At 53.8% G+C, this 23,731-nt stretch overlaps 1 pseudogene; it reads left to right on the top strand.

Moving 5' to 3' along the window:
* The first annotated feature begins 8,229 nt into the window (after window positions 1–8,229).
* On the top strand, window positions 8,230–9,099 carry LOC136996087 (olfactory receptor 14A16-like; annotated as a pseudogene).
* Window positions 9,100–23,731: the final 14,632 nt, after the last annotated feature.

Here is a 23,731-nt window from a genome sequence, read left to right as displayed (position 1 = left end):
TGGTGGCCCCAAGTGTTTTGCTGCTCAGCTTGGGAGGAGGTGTCTGGAGAGAGCAGTGCTCTGCTACCAGAGCCCAGCCTGCCATCACAGTGTCCTTCTGGGAGAGCTGGGTGAGGACTGTCGGTGACTGTGTTGCCTCCTTGGAGCATCCTGGTGCGAGCCAGAGCTGGTCGCAGTTTGGTGGTTTCTGTCAGCTGAGGTTCAGGCTTGCAGTTTCTGAAGGTCTTGATGCTTCCGTGAGTCTTTGGGATTTTACTGACTCCCCTGGAGAAAGTCATCTTCTCCCTCCTTAAAGGCTTTCTGCTGCATCTGGACCCTCATTGCATCTTCCCATCCCAGACCCTAATCCATTGCGATCCCTCAGAGAGATGGGTAGTTAATCAAAGCAGTCAGAGCCATTTCTGCACTTTGTGCCTACACAGACCCTTGCAGGCAGGGGAGATGCCACCTCACAAGAAGTCCGGCCTCTGAGGGTGATGGGTGGCTCTAAGACACCTGTCCTTGGTGAACAGTGGAGGCGGCATCTCCAAAGCCGCTGGTGCCTTTGGAAAGAGTCTCAGAATAGCAGATTCCTTGAGGCTGCAATGGGGGAGACATGTGGAGGTAGGGCTCCAACGCCCTGGTCAAGGCAGGTCCCAGTAGAGGAGGCATCTTGGAGCCCTTTCTCACCAATACAGCTCAGCATGGAGGGGAGATATTTGCGCCTGCCTGTTACGACTCTGTAAGGCCAGCAGAACTGACAGTAACACTCCCATTCTTTCTTTCTTTCTAGCTTGCTCCACTCATGGAGGTTCCCAGTGCAGTCCTAGAGCCCCTGCGGGTGGAGGCAGGATGCCAGGGTGTGTCCCTGTGCCTGTCAACATCTTTGCCAGCATCATGAGCCCTCTGTGAAAGCAGCTGCAAGTGACTGAGAAGAGGCTACGTATGGATGTGAAGGCTTCCATAAATGGGCCTGGCTTCCCTGGGTGACTTGGGGTGTGTGTTCACCTCCTGGTACCTCTGCTGTGCTGCAAATTCCGCGTCCCACAAGTGCTGTTATTGCCAGCCTGCTCAGCAAATGCTCTTGTGCCCCCTCCTTTTCCTAGAAGGTTGTGGTGCCATATAGGACGAGTGCAAGACCCTTATAATAAATGCCCGCATGTCTTGAGTGCCTTTGTGTGAGTGCCGCAAAGCCTCTGTAGCTTGACCTGAGGAAGTCTGACAGCTCTTGGGCTCCTGGCTCTGTGAGGAGTGACGAGGTGCCCAGGGCCAGGTGCCCATGGCACGCAGCCCTCAGGTCTCATTATTTGCATCTCATGTCAAAGCCTCTGCACCCTTTTGCCCTTCCCCAGGGCTCCTTGTCTAAGTAACTAAAGGAAAGGAACCAAGGTTACTTTGGGCTCAGGAGGCCTTCTGGACTCTCAAGTGTTTCTGCATTGTATCTGTAACCTTTGTTTTACTAAACAAAATCCTCATCCCTACCTGGAGGTTCCTGAGGGGATGGAGGCGGACAGCAGCAGCCTGCTGTGCCCAAAGCAAGCAAGATCCTTCCCTCTGAAAAGAGCAGCATCACCCAAGGAGCCAGCTCTGTCCCTGATCTTGTGCTGCTCATTTGCACAGGCCTTGTGAGCCTAGAGTGCCTTGGCCACCTTTTGGTGTCACTACAAGAGCTTCGCTGTGTGTCTGGGTTGAGGAGCCAAGGGAAGGCAGCGAGCAGAGCAGTGGCTGGGGAGTGTGCAAGGGGCGAGTGTCCTGCATGCATCTCTTCTTGCTGGCACCTGGTTGTATCGAGCAGAAGAGGCAGCTGTGTGGGGCAGAGACAGTGTGTTTGTAGACTAGGTGGCAGAGCAGAGGTCTGGCATCAGGTTGATGCCTGGTGCAGTGCTGAGTTGATGTGACAGTGTCAGCAACCCTTTCCAGTGCAGCTGCTCCCTCAGCTGGTCTCTGTCCCTAGAAATGCACCAGAAATGGAAGTGGCGTCCTGCTGTCATTGTGCAGGTGCTGCAGTGCAAAGGCTCCCAGCTGGGACTTGATGGCACTAAAGGAAAAGCAAGACCAATTGTTCCCTTTTGTGATTTGTGTGCAGGGTGACAGAGTGGAGCTGTGCCATGATCTGGAGAGAGTCTTGCCAGGAGATGAAAGGTGTTTGCAGAAGACTGTTCTGTAGGGAGTGCTAACAGAGTAAGCAAGGGACATGCAGGTGGCCCAGGTAAGCTTCTCCTCTGTGAAGGTTTGCACTTTTCAGATCCCTTGTGACTCAGTCCCAGATAGGGCAGCAGCTGGCACGTCGATGCCATTTTTGCTAGTGAGGTGAGTTGTGCCTCTGAAGTTGGTAGGCCAACAGCATGCCGATAGCTTTGGTGATGATGGTGAGGTCCCTTGTATCTCAATGCCTCATAAACTAGGAGCAGGCCCATTGCTGCTGTTTGTGCTTTTGTGGTCAGTTGTGCATCACTATGTGACTGGTGATCAGCATGCACATTGCTGCTGTTTGTGCTGGTTAGGTCAATTCTGCATCAGTCCATAACAGGCCGGGAGCAGATACATGGCTTCATGGCTGCCAGTGAGGTCACTTCAGCCTCAGCAGCTGACAGTCCAGCTCGATGCATATTCCTGATGTTTGTCTTTGTGAAGTCATTCAGCCTCAGGATCTGCTAGACGACCAGCAGCCACATTGCTCATTTTTTACTTGTGAGGTGACTTTTGCTTCATTCCCTATTACAAAGCATCAAGAGCATTACTGCTTTTGTGCTTGTGAGGTCACTTCTGCGTCAGGGCCTGATAGGCCAGTGCTGGTTATGTGGCTGCTGTTTCTCGATGTGAGGTCACTTGTTGCTCAGTGCCTGCTAGGCCAGTGCTAGGCCCATGGCTGCTGTTTGTGGCTGTGAGGTCACTTGTGGCTCAGTGCCTGCTAGGCCAGTGCTGGTTGTGTGGCTTCTGATTGTGGTTGTGAGGTCACTTGTGCCTCAGTGGATGATAGGCCAGTGCTGGTCATGTGGTTCAAATATGTGGTTGTGAGGTCACTTGTCCCTCAGGGCCTGATGGGGCAGGGCTGGTCATGTGGTTGGTGTTTGTGGTTGTGAGGTCACTTGTGCCTCTGTGGCTCATAGGCCAGTGCTGGTCATGTGGGTACTCTGTTTTTTTTTTTTTTTTTTTTGTGCGGTCACTTGTGCCTTAGTGCTTGATAGTTCAGTTGTGGTCCTGTGGTTGCTGCTTGTGGTTGTGAGGTCACTTGTGGCTCAGGGACTGATAGGGGACAGGGCACAGAAAGAAGACCATCCTAGTAGGGAAACCTACTATTCTGACTTCCGTGTGGTTCTACTTATGTGGAACCAACGCCTACAGGAGTTACCACCACGATGGGCCGGCACCTGCACCATTGGACGCCTGCTCCCTTTTGCCTATCAAACAAAGAAATGAACACTAGACTTTTTGCACAATCACAACCCAGTGCACAGAAATAGGGACACCTCTAACCCCATGGTGAAGAGACCTAAAAAATTCTATCAATTCGTGTGGGCACTGTTTCCAGGGCTGGGCTTGGCCGAGTCAGAAAAAGCTGTTGTCAATATCTCCACCACCCTTGAATTCATTCAAAATGCTACTGCAGATGCCTCACAAATCTACAAATGGAAGTGAACTCTCTCGCTCAATTAGCTGTCCAAAACCGATTGTCTTTAGATTACCTCTTGGCCATGCAGGGAAGGATGTGTGTGCTGGTAAACACCGCCTGTTGTTTTTATGCAAATAAATCAAAACAAATTGAATATGCTGTAAACGTCATTCAACAATATGTTCATACCTTCCATTGAATAGCCAAAGAGCAGTCCCTGTCTACTAGCCTAGCAGCAGCCTGGTCGTGGTTGTGGTCATGGCTACCGGATCTGGAAGCGTGGACCAGACGTTTTTGAATAATTTTAATGTTAATTCTGGCAGTAGGAACTGTGCTTTTCTGTTGTGTCTCGTGCATGGGTCAAATATGTTCCACTTGCCTCTCGTGTGTAAGGGGACATAAGTCTAGACCAGCTTAACATTGAAGGCAGGTATGCATAAAAATAAAAGGAGGGAGTGTTAAGAAAATGTCTGGGGAGCCCAAAACTGGCTGCACTAGTGTACATTTGGTCTAAGGAGTGAGTAGTAGAGGGGGGTCCTCACTTCCATGGATCTCTTGGCCATGCTCCCGTTCACACAGCCCAGGCTGCTGTTGGCCTTCCTTGCTGCCTGGGCACACAGCTGTCTCATATTTTGCCTTCTGCCCAGCAGGACCCTCAGGTCCTTTTCAGCAGAGCTGCTCCATGGCAACCCAGTCCCCAGCCTGTATCTTTGCAGGGTGTTGGTCTGTCCCAGGTGCAAGAAGCTGGCATTTGTCCTTGCTGATTTTCATGAGATTCCTGGCAGCCCATTCCTCCTGCCTGTCTAGGGTCCTCTCAGTGGCTGCCCTCAAGCATAAGACTGGTGCCCCTCACCCACTTTGGAGTCATCTACAAATGTGATGAAAGTTACCTCTTCCAGGTCACTCATCAAAGTGTTAAACAGGACAGGTCCCAGGAGAGACCCTGTGGTACTCCATTTCTCTTCTGGCCTCCAGGAAGAAAACTACCCTATTCACCTCAACCCTCTGAGCCCAATTGTCCAACCAGTTTTTAGCCATCTGGTTGTCTACCCATGCAGTCCTTAATGTCCAAGCTTGTTTACAAGTGTATTGAGGGACACACTCTTGAGCTTGGAGGATGCTGTCCTTAAAGACCTGCCAGCTTTCCTGAGCTTCCCTGCCCTTCAGAGCTGCTTCCCATGGGATCCCTCTACCAGGCCCCTGAAGAGGCCCAATTCTGCTCCTCCGACATCCACAGCTACATAGTCAGCGGAGCTCTTGTAGTAGTAGGCATCAAGTATCATTTCAGATGGCCAAGGAGATTCTCCACCTGGTCCCCAGCTGATGCTCTAGAAGGATTTGGGTCTCACAGTTGCTCCATCAGAGCAAGCAGACACTTGCACATATCTTGGACCACCTCTGTCACTTCAAGAGTCGAAAGGTGCATTTGTGTGCACAGCTGACTCCCTCCCTCCATCTCCACTGATTACAGTGGGGGCCTTAGACAAGGAGCTTTCATGCAGATGAGCATTTTGTGCACACTAAAACTTGGGCAAGGGGAATCCCGTGTCCTATGAGTTTGTGGAGCGCAGGGGAGGGAACTGAATCCCACTCAATCGCAGGGGCTTCTCAATGGGCCTTAGATGTATTGAATAACTCCTCTAAATCAGTCCCTGAAGCACAAGTAAATGAACTCCCTTCTTGTCCTTGTGCAGGTGTCCTGTCTTCTTGAGATGGGAGCAGGGCCTTGTAGAGTGGGATGTCTCCTCCTCCCTTAGAAAACTGTCCTGTCATGAGACAAACTGCAGTGCTGGACTCAGTCTCTCCCCACGGTTTAGAGAGGGACCATTGGGGATTATTTTAGTCTCCTTCAGTGGACATTTGTGAGGGGTGACTCTGCTGCCTTTCAGGAACTGTCAGCCCTGGAGCCCTGGGAACATCTTGAGGGTGCGCAGGGGACAGAGACAGTCACGTCTTCAGCTGAGCTTCTGCTCCTGAGCTGGGCCTGGCTCCTGGGACCATGGGAGCCCATGGCAACCTGGCAGGCACTGCAGAGAGCCAGTTCTGTCCAGGAGCAGCTGCTCTTAAAAGAGCAGCAAGACTCAGGGCACTGCCTGCAGGCGCCAGGATGAGATGAGTGACTCAGAAGCTGAAGACAGTTGGGAATGGAAGGATGGCTGAGAGCTCCCTGCAGGGAGGAATCTGCACAGCCCTTGACACAGTGAGTCTCTGGCTGCAGAGCAACATTGCTGCTGTGGTTCCTGGCGGATTCTTCTGCAGCTGGCACCTTCGACAGCTGAAAGGGTCTGTCAGGGCGGCTCTGCCAGCTTCTCCTGCTTGGAGGAGGTGGTGCTTTAGAGCAGAGATTCACCACCACACGGTCCAAGGGACAAGGCATCCTGCTCCCTTTTCCCAGGGACAGCTGCAGGGATGTGAAGCTGGGGTGTGCACCCAGGTCTGCCCAGGGCTGTAATTCAGAGCAGTGTCCCTGCACCCCAGGGTGCTGTGTGCCCGGGGCAGTGACTCTGCCACCTGCAAGGGTCAGTACTCAGCTTGCCCAGAGAGCTCCCCTCGGCACTGTGGAGAGAAGCTCTGGGTGGGAGAAGCGACTCCCAGCAGGGCTGGTTCATTCTCCTGCTGAGAGGGTGCTGCGTGGGTCAGGGCTGCTCTCAGCTCCAGCTCACCCCCACGATATTTCCAACAGGCCTTTTCTAGAGGACAGTCAAGGCAGGGACAGGGGTTACCTTAAACAGAAGGGCTCTCCTGAGTCGGTGCTCTCATTTTCCTCCTGTTTGCAGAGTGCTGGCAGGGAAAAGCCATGGGAGAGAGAAACAGCTCCCAGGAGGAAAAGCTCTGAGCACTTAAGATATGATCAGTGAATATGATCCAGCTCACCCCCCGGATATTTCCAAGGGGCTTTTTCAGGAGGACAGTCAGGGCAAGGATGAGGGTTACCTTAAAGATAAGGAGCTCTCCTGAGCCTCTGCTTTCAGGTTCCTACTGTTTGGGGGGGGTGGGGGGGGTGGAAAAGGAGCTGACAGGTTTGGACAAGAGACTACTGCTCCTAGACCATGACAGTGAGCCATCAAGAGGTCTGCGAGGAACCTCAGAAATCCCTTTCTCCACTCCTCTGCCTACAGAAAGCACCACCACCACCTTCTGTGGCTCATCAGCATTTGGTGACCCAGGGGGAATATTCTCTTTTTATCCTTGTGAGAGATGAATACAGCACTCATGGTAGTTGTGTCTGCAAGATAAGATCCTTGCGAGGGATTCATGTCCTCCAACCTTGCCCTCCTGAAAAAAAGTGTCTGTTTCTGGATCAGTCACACCAGTTCCCACACCAGTTCTGACTTGCTCCTTAGCACCTGCAAAGACAAAGATGCCCCTCGGCAGTGCCCTGCTGCTGGGAGGTTTCTGCAGGGCAGAACTGAGTGCACAGAGGGTGGCATGGGGTCTGTGAGCACTGACAGGGAAGAGACATGGGACAGAGGAACAGCTCCCAGGAGGAAAAGCTCCGTGCAGTTAAGATATTTTCAGTGAATGAGAGGAAACTAGAAACATAAATGTTGTGTGTGGGAGGGGGAATTTGGAAAACTCCTTCATCCCCTTCTGTGCAGCCCCCTTTGTCTCCTCTCCCACCCAGGAGATCCTCTGCCCTCAAGGCCAGCTGGTCCAGGGCATGAGCCTGCTCCTCATCAGCCCAAGCTTCAGCGGAGGAGAGGGGCATCGCTCCTGCAACACGCCCATTTCCCACTGCACGGCAAAAGGGGCTGAGAACAACTGTCCTTGCAATGTTGCCATCTGAGAGGTGGTGTGCAAAGCTGGGTGAAGTGAAGGCTTTCTTGAGCGCCTGTCTGTGTCTCGCTCCTTGCTTTCCCTTGGGAGGAGCGTCACAGTATTGCTCCTTATTTCCTCACCTCTCCGTGCTGGTCTGGTTCTTGCTCTCCAGCTCTCTGGGGTTAAGGAGGGGGTTCATCTGCACTTAAGGCAGTAACTTCCCACTACCGCTACAGTGTTTGGAGAAAGACTGAAGATGGTAAACTGATTTGAGGACATGGTGCATCTCAGTGGGACAGACATGTCTAGGAAGGGTCGGGTCAGCCCCTGCCTTAGCTGCACTGTTTCTCTCCCTTGCCAGAGTGGGAACTGGTGTGACTGATCCAGAAACAGACACTTTTTTTCAGGAGGGCAAGGTTGGAGGACATGAATCCCTCGCAAGGATCTTATCTTGCAGACACAACTACCATGAGTGCTGTATTCATCTCTCACAAGGATAAAAAGAGAATATTCCCCCTGGGTCACCAAACCAAATCCCCTTCACTCAGCTCAGGGCACCCATCCTCAGGTATCCTCACCAAATACACGGGGCAGTCTAACACCTCTGTTTACACCCCCCAGCAGAGCAGGGCTGACTCCTGTGGAGCCGATAGGCAGATCGCCCTGTGCTGCACAGCACACTCAGCCAGGATAAACCAGAGGTCAGGAAAGGGAGCTGAACAAAGGCAAAGGAGAGAGGCAATGTGGGGGATGCTATGAGGAGTGGAATGTGTTTTGCTCAGAGAAGCCTGTCCTAACTTGTCACTGCCTTTTCCTCCTTGGACAGTCCCCCAGACTGAGAGCAAATGTCCAACAGCAGCTCCTTCAACGAGTTCCTCCTCCTGCCATTTGCAGACACACGGGAGCTGCAGCTCTTGCACTTCTTGCTCTTCCTGGGCATCTACCTGGCTGCCCTCCTGGGCAACGGCCTCATCATCACAGCTGTAGCCTGCGACCACCACCTCCACACCCCCATGTACTTCTTCCTCCTCAACCTCTCCCTCCTCGACCTTGGCACCATCTCCACCACAGTTCCCCAAAACATGACAAGTTCCCTCTGGAATGCTAGGGCCATTTCCTACTCAGGATGTGCTGCACAGGTCTTCCTGTTTTGCTTTTTAGTTGGAGCTGAGTATTCTCTCCTCACAGTTATGGCCTATGACCGTTTTGTTGCCATCTGCAAACCCCTGCACTATGGGACCATCATGGACAGCAGAGCTTGTGTCAAAATGGTAGCAGCTGCCTGGGCCAGTGGTTTTCTCAGTGCGATGCTACACACTGGGAACACATTTTCAATACCACTCTGCTAAGGCAATGTCGTGGACCAGTTCTTCTGTGAAATTCCCCAGATCCTCAAGCTCTCCTGCGCAGACTCCTACCTCAGGGAAGTTGGGCTTCTTGTGGTTAGTGTCTGTTTATTCTTTGGGTGTTTCATTTTCATTGTGCTGTCCTATGTGCAGATCTTCACTGCTGTGCTGAGGATCCCCTCTGAGCAGGGCCGACACAAAGCCTTTTCCATGTGCCTCCCTCACCTGGCTGTGGTCTCACTGTTCATCAGCACCTCATTTTTTGCCTACCTGAAGCCCTCCTCCATCTCCTCCCCAGCTCTGGATCTGGTGGTGGCTGTTCTGTACGCAGTGGTGCCTCCAGCAGTGAACCCCCTCATCTACAGCATGAGGAACAAGGAACTCAAAGATGCACTGAAGAAACTGATTCAGCTGGTACTAGTTCATCAGAAATAACCTGCCCATCCCTCTTCACAGTTGGTTTCTAATTTCTCTCAAACAATTCCTGTGCTTTGGGCATTCTTCCTGTGATAAATATGTTTGTACAGAAGTGTTTGAATTCATCCCACTTCTCCAGAGGCTTGAACAGAGTCTGACTGAGATGCCTGCTGTAAATGTGTCTGTCACTGTGTGAGACCTGGCTTCGCTCTAATAAAAGGGCATTTCCTCAGTGCAGTGCTTGAAGGTTGAGCTCTCCTTCCAAAGCTGGACTCAGAAATGTGCTCAAGGACTTTACACCCTGAAAGGGCCTGTTGCTTTTCCAGTGCTCTGCATGGGCTCAAGGCCATGAGCTCCTAGGTGATGTGTTAGGGAATGAGGGTGGGTGGTTGCCCAGTGCTCCTGGAGGTGGTGAACGGTCAAGCAGTATCTCCCATCTGACAGGGCTGGAGACTGATACCTGTCCTTCTCAAAGGGAGTATGGATTCCCCCAGGAGAGCACAGGGCATCTCCAAGGGCATCATGTGCTTCGGGGTGGGCAGTGAATGGAGCTTCACAAAATGAAGTGGAGTCACCCAAAGGTAAAGGGCAAAAGCAATGAATGTCCAGGCTAGTGAGAGTTCTGCAATCCCATGGGAGGCAGTGTGGACCCTACAGGCACAGGAAAGGGAACCCGGAGAGTTGTTCATGTCACCTTCAATGAAAAACCATGGGCTGGATCCAGGGACACATTTGAACACAGCCTGAGCCATTTGAAATGCCCTGTGATTGCTCAGAGCATTGTCCATGCCCACATACCCCTTGGTAGGGGTTTGCCAGGTGCAATGATACCCTTCCGGCTGGATCTGCTTCCCACCCTGACCACCATGGACAGTGTGGAGTCACCCCAAAACCCATTGCCCCATAGCTACTTGCTCTGCAGAGCAGCACTGCCAGCCTGGGGCCCTGCAGAGAGCACAGGGGAGGGTCCAGGAATGGCCAGGCAGGCCAGCACTGATGCACCCATCTGGGGAAAGGCCCCTGGGGGAACAAGGATGCACCTAGAGAAGAGGAAAGGAGCAAGTGTGTGCTGGCAAGGAGGAGCAAGCGAGAAAGAGAAATCTGTTTCTCTGTATGTCAACTAAGGGCAGGCTGCTGTGTGACTGGGGCAGCAGGAGCTGCCGGAGGAGCCCCAGGGCAGGGACTCTTGTGCTGTGCTGGAGAGAGGGGCTGGCACGAGGGTCTGCAGGCAGCCTGGGGGTAGGGAATCTGCTGGACATCAGAACAAGGGACACAGAGTGATGCTGTCCTCTGTGTCCTTGTGCCACTGGGGCCAGTTACAGCTTGGGGGCTGATGGGATGGCTGACACACACACACCCCTGTCACCCCCAGAGCTGCTGTGCCCGCCGGGGGGCTGTGGCTGTGGAGTGAGTGCCCAGAGCTCTGCAGCCCCCTGTGGCGGACACTGCTGGGGCCCACCACCAGCCTGGGCTGCTCTGCTGGGTGAGCCGGGGAGAAGGCAGGGGAGGTGTGGAGAGCTGGGGAGGGTCTGGGCTGGGCTGGAAAGGGCCCAGGAGAGGAAAGCACCAATGTCAGCTCAGCTGTGTGAACAGGCAGGGTGAGGACACACACCAGGGGTTTGTGGTGCAGAGCCAGGTGTCGTGGAGGGGAACCAAGACATGCCAGGTGCAGAAGAGAGGAGGCCTCTCTGTGCCCTTGGTTGCAGGGACCGACCACAGAGGCGCCCCCGGGCATTCGTCACAGACCAGCCTCTCACATCGACCGTTTCTGGCCCTGGCCACGCACCCCAGGTTTCTGCAGTTTGCTGCATGTCCAGCTCCTTCCTGCTGGGCTCAGTGCCTGCATTGAGGGGAACGGCCAGCGCTCCTGGGCCTCCTTCCCGGTCCAGACCCCGGCACAACCCAGGGGATGGCTGTGTGCTAACCCCTGTGTGGGACATGGCTAGGGAAGGGCTGGGGCCGGATGCTGGGGGAGTCTGGGAAAGCAGGAGGGTTGTGGGTGTATGGGGCACCGAGGGATGTCATGAGGACCATGCCAGGGGGTCGTTTCCCCATCCCTGAACGCACCCTGCCCTGTGTGATGCCAGCACAGTGGGGCTGTGGGGATGTGTGCGGGTGCAGGGACAGGGCACAGATGGAAGCCACGATGCTCCTCACCACTCCTGGTGAGGCCACGGCCCCTCACTGAAGTCCCCACTGTTCCCTGCCCCTGCCCTGATGACCTGCCACCACCCCCTGTGCTGCCCCATCTCCCATACCCTCTCCCCACACCGCGGGGACCAGCGATGCAGCAGGACCTGGCACAGCCCCGCAGCCACTGCCTGGCCCCCAGCCTCCCCAGCTCCTCCTCAAACATGACATCCATCTTCAAAAAGGACAAGAAAGAGGATCTGGGGAATGACCTGGGGGCCATGGTGGATATCAAGTTGACAAGAAGTCAGCAAGGTGCTCTTGTAGCAAAGATGGCCACCGTTACCCTGGCTTGTATTAGCAAGAGTGCAGGCAGCAGGGCAAGTGCAGTGAGACACTGGAAATATCCTGGCAGCCTTGACCGAAAAGGAGCAAAATAAAGAAAAAGCAGAACTGGCAGACTACCCACGTTGGAGAGAGCAGTATGATCGACCCAGGTACTGCAGACATTTTAAAACAACCAACCCCCCAAAAATGGCATTTCTGCCAGTGGCCAGGTGGCTGGAGCCAGATGTGCCAAGACTTTCTCACAAGGGAGAGCTCCAGCGGGACTTCTGAATTATTCTACCTCTAATAGCATGGCCAAGAATAGGATTATGCAGGGGTAGAACATGTTTTTGCTAGTCCAACTTTTTAAAGAAAGAATTAGGGCTCATGCTCAAGCACACCAATGTGGGGTGCATTGGCTTTTCATTGGCTTCCGTGGCTGCAGGATGAAGCCTGTGTTTGGTCTGAAAGAAAAAAGATTGGGACTGAATGTCCTGAGGGGGATTATAAACTGATGCTTTCTCTGCTCTTCAGTGATACTTCCTCTGGTCACACCTCAGTCTACCCTGAACTCTATTTTTCCCCTTGCAGAATAGATCAGGACTGCGGAGAAAGAGCTGAGTCCAGGGCAATGCCACGCTGATAATCTGGGCAGCCTGGGGAGCCCCCTGAGAAAGGAAATGTGTGCATGAGACCTCACAGCAAAAACCTGGATAAACCAAGTGACAGTGACACTCCTGAGGTGCCAAGGATCCCAAGTCCCGAGCCACGGGGCTGTATATGGCCTCCCCTGCTCATGCCATGGGCTTGTGACACACCTCACAGTCAGAGAGCTGGAGGAAGAAAGTAGAAATGAATCAAAAGAGGGAGAATTCAGGCCTGGAGTTCCACCAGTAAGCATCTCCAAATATGGGTGGATTTACTCCCTCTCTGGCAGGGCTGTTTCTTCCATGACCAGCAGTACCTGGGGGAAGGAGGGTGTTTTTCCTGACATCCCATTCATGGGATGGAGGGCAGCAGGATTGGAGAGACCCCTTCCAGCCAAAGGGGAGTTTCTGGGCACTCAGGCAAAGATTTCAGCCTGGGACCTTCAAGTCCTGAGTGGCTGAAGACTATGAGATGCCTCCAATGTGTGGCTCACAAAGGACCTGAGTCACATCACAGCCACCACTGAAGCACCCTCAGAAGCAGATCCCATAACATCTCATCTGAATGAGACCTGCAGTATTTCCCTACCTTTCTCTGTGCACTTAAAACTTTCTTTTTAGCTCCTCAGCCCTGGGGAGCAGTCTCAGCTCCTGGAGTGGTGGGGAAGGCACCAGCAACTGCCAGCCCTGCCGCTACACCCAGAATTTCTTTGTATTGAACTAAACCAAGTCCCCAGGGTGCTGCCTGCAGCCAACTGGATGGGCACAGGTGGGACCTGGCCATTCCTGTTCCTCCAAAGCATGTTGCTTGAGGAAGTGCTGGAAGAAGAGGCTTGGTGGGATCGTCCTGGCACTGCTCTGCCTGGGGCTGTGATAATGCCCTGCAGTTCCTAGGCCAGGCGCTTGTGGACAAGCAGGCAGCAGTGCTTACGGGAGTCCATCAGGAGGATGCCCTCCAGTTGGGCAGGGAGACCTCAGGCTCTTGTCAGGCTGTAGGAGAGCAGCTAGTCACTCAGAGGACTGGGTGGAGGAGGGACAGGTCCCATGGCTCGTGAGGTGAAGGTGCTGATGGGTGCCTGGAGCCAGGGCACTGCTACCTCCTAGGCCCTCTGCCAGCTCCTGGGAAGCCACTGCAGAAGCAAGCCAGTCCTGGTGCACAACCTTCCCCACGTTCCTGGGAGCCAGTGACAGGGTCACTTCTGTGTGAGAACATGACCAGGAGCAGGGCCATGGCTGGGGTTTGTGCTTGTCAGGTCACTTCTGCCTGAGTACCTGATAGGCCAGCAGCAGGCACATGGCTTCGATTCTGGCTGTGAGGTCACTTTTTCCTCTGCAGCTGACAGGCCAACAGGAGGCTCTTGGCTCATGTAGGTTCTTGTGATGCCACCACAGTCTCTGGTGGTGATAGGCCAGAAACAGGCACATGGCTGGTATGTTCACTGTGAGGTCACTGCTGCCTGGGTACCTGATAGGCCAAAAGTGGGGACATGGCTCTGATGCTGATTGTGAGGTCACTTCCTTCTCATTAAAATATGTGTCATCAGCAGGCTCTCGGTTGCTGTAGGTTCAGGTAAAGTCACCTCTGTCTCTGCTGCTGATAGGCCAGAAGCGCGTTTACGGCTTCAGTGCAGATTGTGAGGTCCCTTCTGCCTGAGTCCCAGATAGGCCAGCAGCAGTTTCTATTTTTATGTCATTGCATCAAGTGTCTGCACTGAATCAAAACAGCTGTTTGTAACATTGGGATCTTCTGCTTCCTAGAGAGCGAGGGGCTTCGTCTGGTTGTAGTGGGCATCTAGTGTCCTTTCAGCTGGCCAAGGAAATATCCCACTTGGCCCCCACCTGATGCTCCAGCAGGATGTGCGTCTCACAGTCGCTCCACCAGAGCAAGCAGACACTGGCACATGCCTGGGACCACCTCTGTCTCTTCAGCTGTCCCCAGGTGTTTGTGTGTGAGCAACTGGCTCCCCATCCTCCATCTCCAGGGATTACAATGGGAGCTTAGAGAAGGAGCTCACATGCAGACACCTATGTTGTGCTCACTTCAGTTTTGGCAAGGGGAATCCCACCTGTTGTGTGTTTGTGGAGTTCATGGGAGGGATCTGCATCCCACTGCATCCTAGGGCCTTCTAAACGGGCATGAGATACCTAAATTGACCCATCTGAATCAACACCTGAACCATGTGTCAATGAGCTTCCTTCTTGTCCTCTTCTAGGTGTCCTGCCTAGTTAAGATGTGGGAATATGGCTTTCCAGGGTGGGACGTTTCCACCTCTTGTAGATAACCATCCTCCGATGAAACAAGTGACAGTGCTGTAACTGGTCTCTCTGTATTGTTTAGAGAGGGACCAAAGGTGATTATTTTGGTTTACCTCAGTGAACATTTCCCAGAGGGAGGCAGCACAAGGGACAGAAAAATTCATGCCTTCAGCTGGGCCACTATTGCCGAGCGGGGCCAGGCTCCTGGGATGGTAGGAGCTCATGGCAACCTGACAGTACTGCTGAGAAACACCTTTGTCCAGGAGCAGCTCCTCTGCCAAGAGCAAAAGGGCTCTGGGCACTGCCTGCTGCTGCTGACCTGAGATGAGACAAGGCAGAGAGAAGTGAAAGGCAGTGTGGAGTGGGAGGATGGCTGACAGTTCATTGTGGAAGAAATCTTCACAGCCCTGAACATGGTAAGTCTCTGGCTGCACGGCAATGCTACTGAGGTTCCTGGAGGGCTCTTCTCAACCTATTCCATCCCATCACTCATAAGTTTTCTACAGATAGCTCTCCCAGCTTCTCCAGCGTGGGGAGGAGGAGATGCTTCAGAGCAGGCATTCCCTGCCACACCGTCACAGGGACAGGGCATGCTGCTACCTTCTCCCAAGGACAGCTGCAGGGCTGTGAAGCTGGGACGTGCACACAGGTCTGCCCAGGGCTGTGATTCAGAGCCGTGTCCCTGCAGCACAGAGGAAGGTGAAAAAAGGGTACTTGAAAGGGAAAGAACTTTCCTTGCAGGGCTTTCAGTTTCCTAATTTGGGCAGGGAGGAAAAAGGAAAGAGTTTGCTGGTTTGTCAAGGGCCTGGGACTCACAAACCTTCACTCTCAGAGCTCAATAGGTCCTTGAGAAAGCTCAGAAAACCCCTTCAACCCCACCTCCACCTACAGCAACACCAGCAGCACCTTCATGGCTTCCTCGAGGTTTGTGTGACCTGCTCCTTAGGACCTGCAAGCACAGAGATGCCCCTGTCCAGGTCTCAGTGCTGGAAGGTTTCTTTAGGGCAGACCTGAGCACACAGAGGGTGGGACAGAGTCTGTGAGCACCGACGGGGAAATGATGTTGGGACAGAGAAAGCTGCAGGCAGCAGGGACAGCTCCAGGTAGGAAAAATGGGCACGGAAGGAGAGGGAATTGCTAACAGAAGAATCATGGACTGATGGATTTGGGCAAGTCATGGTCAGTCCCTGCAAGGCAGACACCTTCCTCTGAGCAAACTCTCCCTGTGTCTCCTCTCCCACCCAGCTGACCCTCTGCCCTGACAGCCATGGGGTCCAGGGCATGAGCCACCTCCTCTGCAGCCAGACCTCCAGCAGAGGAGAGGGGCCTCTCTCCTGCTACAGGCCCAGTTCGTGCTGCCCAACAAAGGGGCTGAGAGCACCTGCCCTGGAAATGTCCCCGTCGGCAAGGCGGCATGCCCAGTTGGTTAAGGGGAAGGCTTTCCTGAGTGCCCGTCTGTCTCTCTCTCCTTGCCTCCCTTGGCAGCGGAGTCATGGTGCTGCTCCTTGTTTCCCCTCCTGTCCTTGCTGCTCCTCTTCTTCTCTCAGGCTCCCTGGGGTTCAGGGTTTTCAGCTGCAGTTCAGATACCAGTGCTGCAAGTTGTGCAAGAGAGGGGTCTGCATGGGAATGAGATTTCCCAGCCCCTTCTAACATGTGGAGCTCCAGAAAATGCAGTCCGTGGGGCTCGGAAATGAACTGAATCTCCCTTAAGGAGAGCCCATTTCCAGTCCTAACGGTCCTTGGACTGTTTCCCTGTGGTGTCCTGCCAGGCTGCAAGTTGCCCTCCAGAAAGGCACTGCTGCCTCATAGCATCTCTGTGTTATCTAAGAGGAAAATGAGGAAGGTGCAGAGATGCTGAGAGTATGGAGATGGTGTTGGGAAACTGTATGTGGGCATCTGAAAAGAGCCCTGTGTGTTCTTGGCTAGAAGGGGAGTGTGGAGAGCTCTCTCAGGTGCCTGGAGAAAGGGTGAGAAATTTGGAGATCTGCACTTTGAAACTGGACTCGTCTGCTCTCAGCAGGGGCTAGTTTCTTTTTAGGGCAACATATGAATGAGATCATACTCCAGCTCAAAGAGATGCAAGGACAGGACAGCTGGGAATGAGACTAATAGTCAGACAAGCAGTCCTCACTCTGCAACAAGGGACTGTGAATCCATTTTTCTCAGGATTTACAGTAGAAATGCTGAGAATTGCTGCCCTTGAGGTTCACTCCCCAGGGGTGACAGGGGTACCTCAAAGAAAATTAAAAAATCACTGAAACTCTGTTCCTCAAACTGCATTCTTTAGAATTGGGAGTGAAGATGCTGAAAAGCCCTTCCACAAGATGAGTGGATTTCACCTGAGAAGAACTGTGACTGTCTGAGCTAGTCACCCCCATTCCCCTGTGCCCAACGCTTTACAGTCAGACTGACTCCTCTGAAGCCCATGGGTAGAGGTCCCTGCTCCTCACACCACACTCAGCCAGAGCAAATAGGAGTTCAAGCAAAGGAGCTGCACAAAGATCCTCTCAGTAAAGAGAGAGGCAGTGTGGGGGTTTGTATGTGAACTGGAACATTTGGGGCATTTTTACTTGAAAAGTCTCTCCTAACTTCTCAATGTCTTTTCTTCTTTGCACAGTCCCCGATGCCCAGAGATAGCAAAATGTCCAACAGCAGCTTCCTCAACGAGTTCCTCCTCCTGGCATTTGCAAGCACACGGGAGCTGCAGCTCTTGCACTTCTCACTCTTCCTGGGCATCTACCTGGCTGCCCTCCTGGGCAACGGCCTCATCATCACAGCTGTAGCCTGTGACCACCGCCTCCACACCCCCATGTACTTCTTCCTCCTCAACCTCTCCCTCCTTGACCTTGGCTCCATCTCCATCACTGTCCCCAAATCCATGGCCAATTCCCTGTGGGACACCAGGGCCATTTCCTACTCAGGATGTGCTGCACAGGTCTTCCTGGTTGTCTTCTTGTTTACAGGAGAGTTTTCTATTCTCACAGTCATGGCCTATGACCGCTTTGTCGCCATCTGCAAACCCCTGCACTACGGGACCATCATGGGCAGCAGAGCTTGTGCCAAGATGGCAGCAGCTGCCTGGGCCAGTGGTTTTCTCAATGCTGTGCTACACACTGCTAACACATTTTCAATACCACTCTGCCAAGGCAATGTTGTGGAGCAGTTCTTCTGTGAGATTCCCCAGATCCTCAAGCTCTCCTGCTCAGACTCCTACCTCAGGGAAGTTGGGCTTATTGTGGTTACTGCCTCTTTAGACTTTGGGTGCTTTGTTTTCATTGTGCTGTCCTATGTGCAGATCTTCACAGTTGTGCTGAGGATCCCCTCTGAGCAGGGACGACACAAAGCCTTTTCCATGTGCCTGCCTCACCTGGCCGTGGTCTCCCTGTTTATCAGCACTGTCCTGTTTGCCTACCTGAAGCCCCCCTCCCTCTCCTCCCCAGCTCTGGATCCGGTGGTGACTGTTCTGTACGCAGTGGTGCCTCCAGCAGTGAACCCCCTCATCTACAGCATGAGGAACAAGGAGCTCAAAGATGCCCTGAGGAAAGTGATTTCATGGACAGTTTTCAGCAGTGGTAACATTGCCTTTGCTCTCCACAAATGACTCCCGCTGTGTCCCGTACCAGGACTGAGTGTTGTTTGTTCTCTTTATTTTCATTATTACTGTTATTACTGTTGTTATTGTCATTTGTTACCATGTTGCTACAGAATTGCCTGGATACATTCCACTTTTCCTGGGACTGCTCATTCTCACCAGGTGCCCATATAAAATTATGTCTAACACTGGGTCAGAGCTGACTCCCTCACAGTATCTCTGTAATAAAGTAGGTTCTTCCTGGTGCAGTGCCTGAAGGCTGGACTATTCTTCCAAAGCTCCTGGCGTGAGGTCCTGTCCCCAGAACATGTCCTTGAGACAATTGCTCCTACACCCTGCATACTGGTCCTTATCCCAAATGTCACCCCCAAAAAAGGCCCAGCTGGAGGACTGGGCATCCAACTGTGAGCCCTGGGAGGATGAGCCCTCTCCTGGATCCTCTGCAAGGCTGGCAGGGAGCATGCAGAGGAGGTCCTGGGACTATCTACTGGGCCTGTAGACCGTTCTCCTTCCATGCGGGGCCTCATACAGGCTCTGTCAGAACAAAGATGCAGCCCAGCTTGTTGTTGCGTGAACAGAGAGGAGAAGCTGCCCCAGGAAACTCCTCCCAGACCCAGCTCCTCATACCAGCCATTTCTAGCACTGGCCATTGCCCATGGTGCTGGTGAGAGGTGATCTTGGAGTGTGACCAGCTCTGTCTGCCTGCTGGGCTCAGGACCTGGGTGGGGGCAATGTCCAGCCCTGCCTGGCCTCTCTGCAGGCCCAGACCCCAGCAGACCCCAGAGCATGGCCTTCTGCTAAACCCAGGGGCACAGGGACCCTGCTGGGCAGGGGCTGGGCACTGGTGGGAGGCTGCCAGGGAGGAGGGCATTTGGGAGACGGGGCACCAACGACTGCCATGGTGACCATGCTAGGGGAGTGTTTCCCCACTCCTGAATGCCTCCTGCCCTGTGTGGTGCCTGTACAATGGGGTTGTGAGGCCACGTGCAGGGCAGCAGGGCTGGGCCAGCGCAGGGATGGGGCGCAGATGTGAGCCACGACACTCCAGAAGCTCCCAATGGTTGTGGAGGGGACTCACTGCTGCTAGTGGGGCTGGGGGTCTATCGGGCGCTGCAGCCACCGTCATCGGCTGCCAGGCCTCCCAGACCCAGGACAGATGGTTGGTGCCCTGCACTGCAGCTCACAGTGCCCCTCTCCTGTGTCACACTTTCAGGAGCACTGCTGGGTGCGTCACTCCCAGCCCAAGTATGGAGAGGAGCTGCTGGAGGTCTTCTCTTCTCACGCCTGCTGAATCTAGCTCTGCCCTGGTGTTGGCCCACAGGCTCTGCGCTGGGTCATGTTATGTTATATACGCTCTCCTCTGAGACCATGTAGGGACCTTGAGCACACATCTCTGCTTGGAGCTGGCCACCACAGCTTGCCTGAGTGGTCCAGGAGATCCCAGCAAGGCTGTGCTTGGAGGTGAGGCTGTGATTGTCCTCGGTCAAAGTAGTTGGGATGGTGTGGCTGGGGGCCAAGGGGAGGAAAGGACAAGACACAACAAGGAGAAGATGCAGCAAAGCAAATTTCAAATGAGTTTAACGAAAAAATAAAGAAACAACCATGGTAGCACTGGGGCAGGGGCCAGGAGATTCTAAAAAACTATCCAGGAGAAAGCACTTACCAACCTGATCTAACTGTAAAGTTAGCCCTGCCCAGAGCTGATCGTGGTCCTGCAGATCTCTGGTGGTCCCTTCCAACCCAAATCCTCTAGGAGGAAGGGGCTGGAAAGTGGAGTCTGGGGCAGGGGACACTGTTGTGGGGTTGAGGCCTTGCTGGCATTTGTACTGCCTGTTCAAGCCTGTCCTCCAGAGTCACACAGTGAGAGAGTTCATCCTCCAAAGGAGTCTCTGCTCCATGGGCAACAGGAGTCAAACCAGTGCAGGGAGACTGCAGAAAAGTTCTCAGGAACATGCCAGGCATTCAGGCCTTTCAACTGCTGAGGTGTCCCCAGACCGGTGCTTTGCATCCTGGGTCTGAAGGGCTGAGAAATCTTTGGAGCCAGAGCAGATGGGTGTCCCATTTCCTGGACTAATGGGTCACAGGGTATCAGCAGGGCTGTAGCGGCTGCAGGGAGGGAATCAGTGCCCAGGCCACGAGCAGATCCCCCTCTGCCCTCCCCTCTCTCTTCACTCCCCGGAACAGAGATCATGTTTCCTGTGTCGGCCCTCCCTGCCGAGCTGTATTCCCAGCCAGAGGGGATGCAGGCTTCACCCTGGGGAAATGCAAGAGAGTCCAGTCTCATCTAGAGGAGCAGGGTCCCACCACCCCTGCTGGGTGGCCAGGGCTGCAGGCTGCACACCCCACTCTGTTCCCCGCACACCTCCTGCATGGAGCAGAGGGAGCCCAGCAAGAAGGCAGGCATGCCTGGGGGTTCTGGTGCCATTGGGGTGGTGGCCTTTGGACCAGCCTCTCTCTGTAAGGGACTCACGAACTTCTCCGCCTCCATGTTAGTGGCAAAGTTACTGACCCAGCTTGTTCCCTCTGGAGAGCTGAGGATTTAATTCTCAGGAGAAGGGGAGAAAGGAAAGCCTTTTGTCCATGGGACTTATACTATGCTGTCAATCCTCTACTGCCTTATCCTGCTCTATCACCCCAGAAGTCCTTTGGAAGGGGCATTTTTTTGGTTTCTCACCCTCCATCTGACCCTGCTGTGAGCAGCAGGTTGCACTACAGGCCTCCCATGGTCCCTTCAGCCTGAATTATCCTAAAAGTCTATGATCTCAGGCCCCATTTCAAGCACAGGGCAAATGTCTCTGGGACAGGAGTCACTTGCGCTTTCTGAACCATTTAAAAGAAGGCAGGTGAACACCTCCTCCTCCTTCCTTGTTGACTGTAAGAGCAGCCTGGGAGGCACTGCCTCAGGCATAGCTACATTACCCCTGAAGTTCTTTGCATCCACCTTTAACCACAGAGAAGTCCATTGCCTGGATCCTCTCAGTGGTGAGGGGAGAAATGCAGGCTTTTCTGCAGGGTGAGTTCTCTACCTCTGTAGTTGCACCTCTAGGTCGATGGTGGCATCCTGCCCTTTCTTTCCTGCCTGAAGCTCAGGCTGGATGGGGATGTGAATGTGGAGGTTGGCTGTCACTGCAGTGACCGTGAGATGGTGCAGAGGTAGGAGGAATAACAGAATCACTGCCCTGGACTGCAGGAGAGAGGATTTCGTCTTGTTCAGGATCTGCTTGTCAGGATCCCACAGGTGACTTTCCTGGAGGGCAGAGGAGCCATGGAGCCCTCTTGGATCATCAGGGACAATGTCCTTAAAGCACAGGAACAGTCTAGTCTGCAGGAAAGTCCATCAGGGCCTGGCCTGGGGCTGTCATGGATGAGCAGGGACTTTGTGATTTAGGACTTGAAAAGGCAGAAGGAAGTGGACAGAGGGCTGGAATGGCAATGGGCTACCCAGGAAGAAGACACAGCCATTGCGTGTGGTGGAAGGGATGGAGTTAGGCAAGCCAAAGCTCAGCAGGAGCTGGAGGTGGAGCTAGCAAGAGATGGGGAGGGCAACCAGAAGGGCTTCTGTAAGTACATGGGCAGCACAAGGCAGGCAGACAAGGAAAGTGTTGTCTCCCTGCTCAGTGGGGCAGGGGATGTAGTGACAAAGACAGGGGAAAGGCTGAGGAGCTCATTGCCTCTTTTACCTTGTCTTTTACTGGTATTGCCTACTGCAGGGCCTCCCTGGCCTCCGAGTCCTTTGGCAGCATCTGTGTTAGCAAAGCCTCACCCATGGCAGAAGAAGATGCAGCTGGGGAGGACTTTTGTCAACTGGGCACACACAAGTCCATGGAACCATCATGGGCAGCAGAGCTTGTGTCAAAATGGCAGCAGCTCACTGGGCCAGTGGTTTTCTCAATGCTGTGATGCACACTGCTAACACATTTTCAATACCACTCTGCCAAGGCAATGTTGTGGAGCAGTTCTTCTGTGAAATCCCCCAGATCCTCAAGCTGTCCTGCTCAGAATCCTACCTCAGGGAAGTTGGGGTTACTGTGGTTATTTCCTGTTTAATGTTTGGGCGATACATTTTCATTGTGCTGTCCTACGTGCAGATCTTCACTGCTGTGCTGAGGATCCCCTCTGAGCAGGGCCAGCACAAAGCCTTTTCTATGTGCCTGCCTCAGCTGGATGTAGTCCCCTTGCTTGTCACCACTGTCATGTTTGCCTACCAGAAGCCCCGCTCCATCTCCTCCCCAGCTCTGGATCTGGTGCTGGCTGTTCTGTATGCAGTGGTGCCTCCAGCAGTGAACCCCCTCATCTACAGCATGAGGAACAAGGAGCTCCAGGAGGCAGTGAGGAAACTGATTCAGCTGGTACTAGTTCAGCAGCAATGAGCTGCCCATCTCTCCTCACAAGCAACTCCCAGGTTATCTCAGTTTACCTCCAGCAACTCTTGTACTTTGTGCGTCCTCCCTGTGAGAGCCATGTTTGTACACAAATGTCTGAATTCATCCCACTTCTCCAGAGGCGCAATGCCCATCCATCTGACCCAGAGGGCTTCTGCAAAGCTGCTGATCACTGTGTCAGAGCTGGCCTCCCAAGTAGCACCACTGTAATAAAAGGGGATCTCCTTAGTACTGTGCCTGAAGGTGGGCTCTTCTTCCCAAGCTGGAGCCAAGAATGCGCTCAGGGAATTCTCCCCAAAAAGGCCCTGTTGCTGTGCCTGGGTTTTCCATGGGCTAAGGGGCATCAGCTGTTTTGGGTGATGTGTGAGGGAATGAGGGCTGGATTCAGCTGTCACTTGTGTGTGTCCAGTGCCCCTGGAGAGGATGAGTGGTCAAGAGGTGTCTGCTGGGCACTGTCCCACCTATTAGAGAGCTGCTGATGGATGCCCATCCTTCTGGAAGGGAGTATGGCACCACCAGAAGAGCACAGGGGATCTCCAGGGGCAGTGAGTGGAGTGTCCCAAAACCAAGTGGAGTCACCCAAAGCAAAGGGCTAAACCAAAGAATGCACCAAACCAGGGCTCTGCAATCTCAGGAGAGGCAGTGGGCTGGGTCTATGACACCCCTGAGCCATTGGAAATGCCCTGTGATTGCTCCAAGCATCCTCCACAGCCACAGACCCTGGGGAGGGCGTTGTCAGGTGCAGTGATGCTGGTCCAGCTGCGTCTGCCCTGACCAGCATGGCCAGTGTGGAGTCACCCTGGGGCCCCACAGCCCGATTGCCCTGCAGAGCAGCACTGCTAGCCCAGGGCCCTGCGGGGAGCACAGGTACAGGAGAGGTGCAGGAATGGGCAGCGAGGCCCTCACAGACACACTGACCTTGGGAAAGTCTTTCTGGAGAGCAGGGACACCTCTGGAGAAGAGCAAAGGAGCAACTGTGTGCTTCTGGGGAGGAATAAATGGAAACCTGTTTCTATGTGTGTCACCTCTGGGCAGGCTGCTCTGTCACTGGAGCTGCCTGAGGAGCCCCGGGGCCAGGACTCTTGTGCTGTGCTGGGCAGAGGGGCTGCCCAGAGGGGCTGCAGGCAGCCAGGGTTAAGGATCTCCTGGTCATGAGAGCAGTGGAGACACGGAGTGAGTGGCCTCCATTTCCTTGTGCCATTGCTGGCCCCCAGCCCCCCGGGGGCTGATGGGGAGGCTGACACCCCTCTCTGCCCCCCAGGACCGGGTGTGCCCTTCAGAGG

The sequence above is a fragment of the Apteryx mantelli genome, unplaced genomic scaffold (assembly GCF_036417845.1).
Source record: "Apteryx mantelli isolate bAptMan1 unplaced genomic scaffold, bAptMan1.hap1 HAP1_SCAFFOLD_20, whole genome shotgun sequence".
Lineage (NCBI taxonomy): Eukaryota > Metazoa > Chordata > Aves > Apterygiformes > Apterygidae > Apteryx > Apteryx mantelli.
Note: the sequence above shows the minus strand (reverse complement) of the source record. Positions and strands in the feature narration are given on the sequence as shown.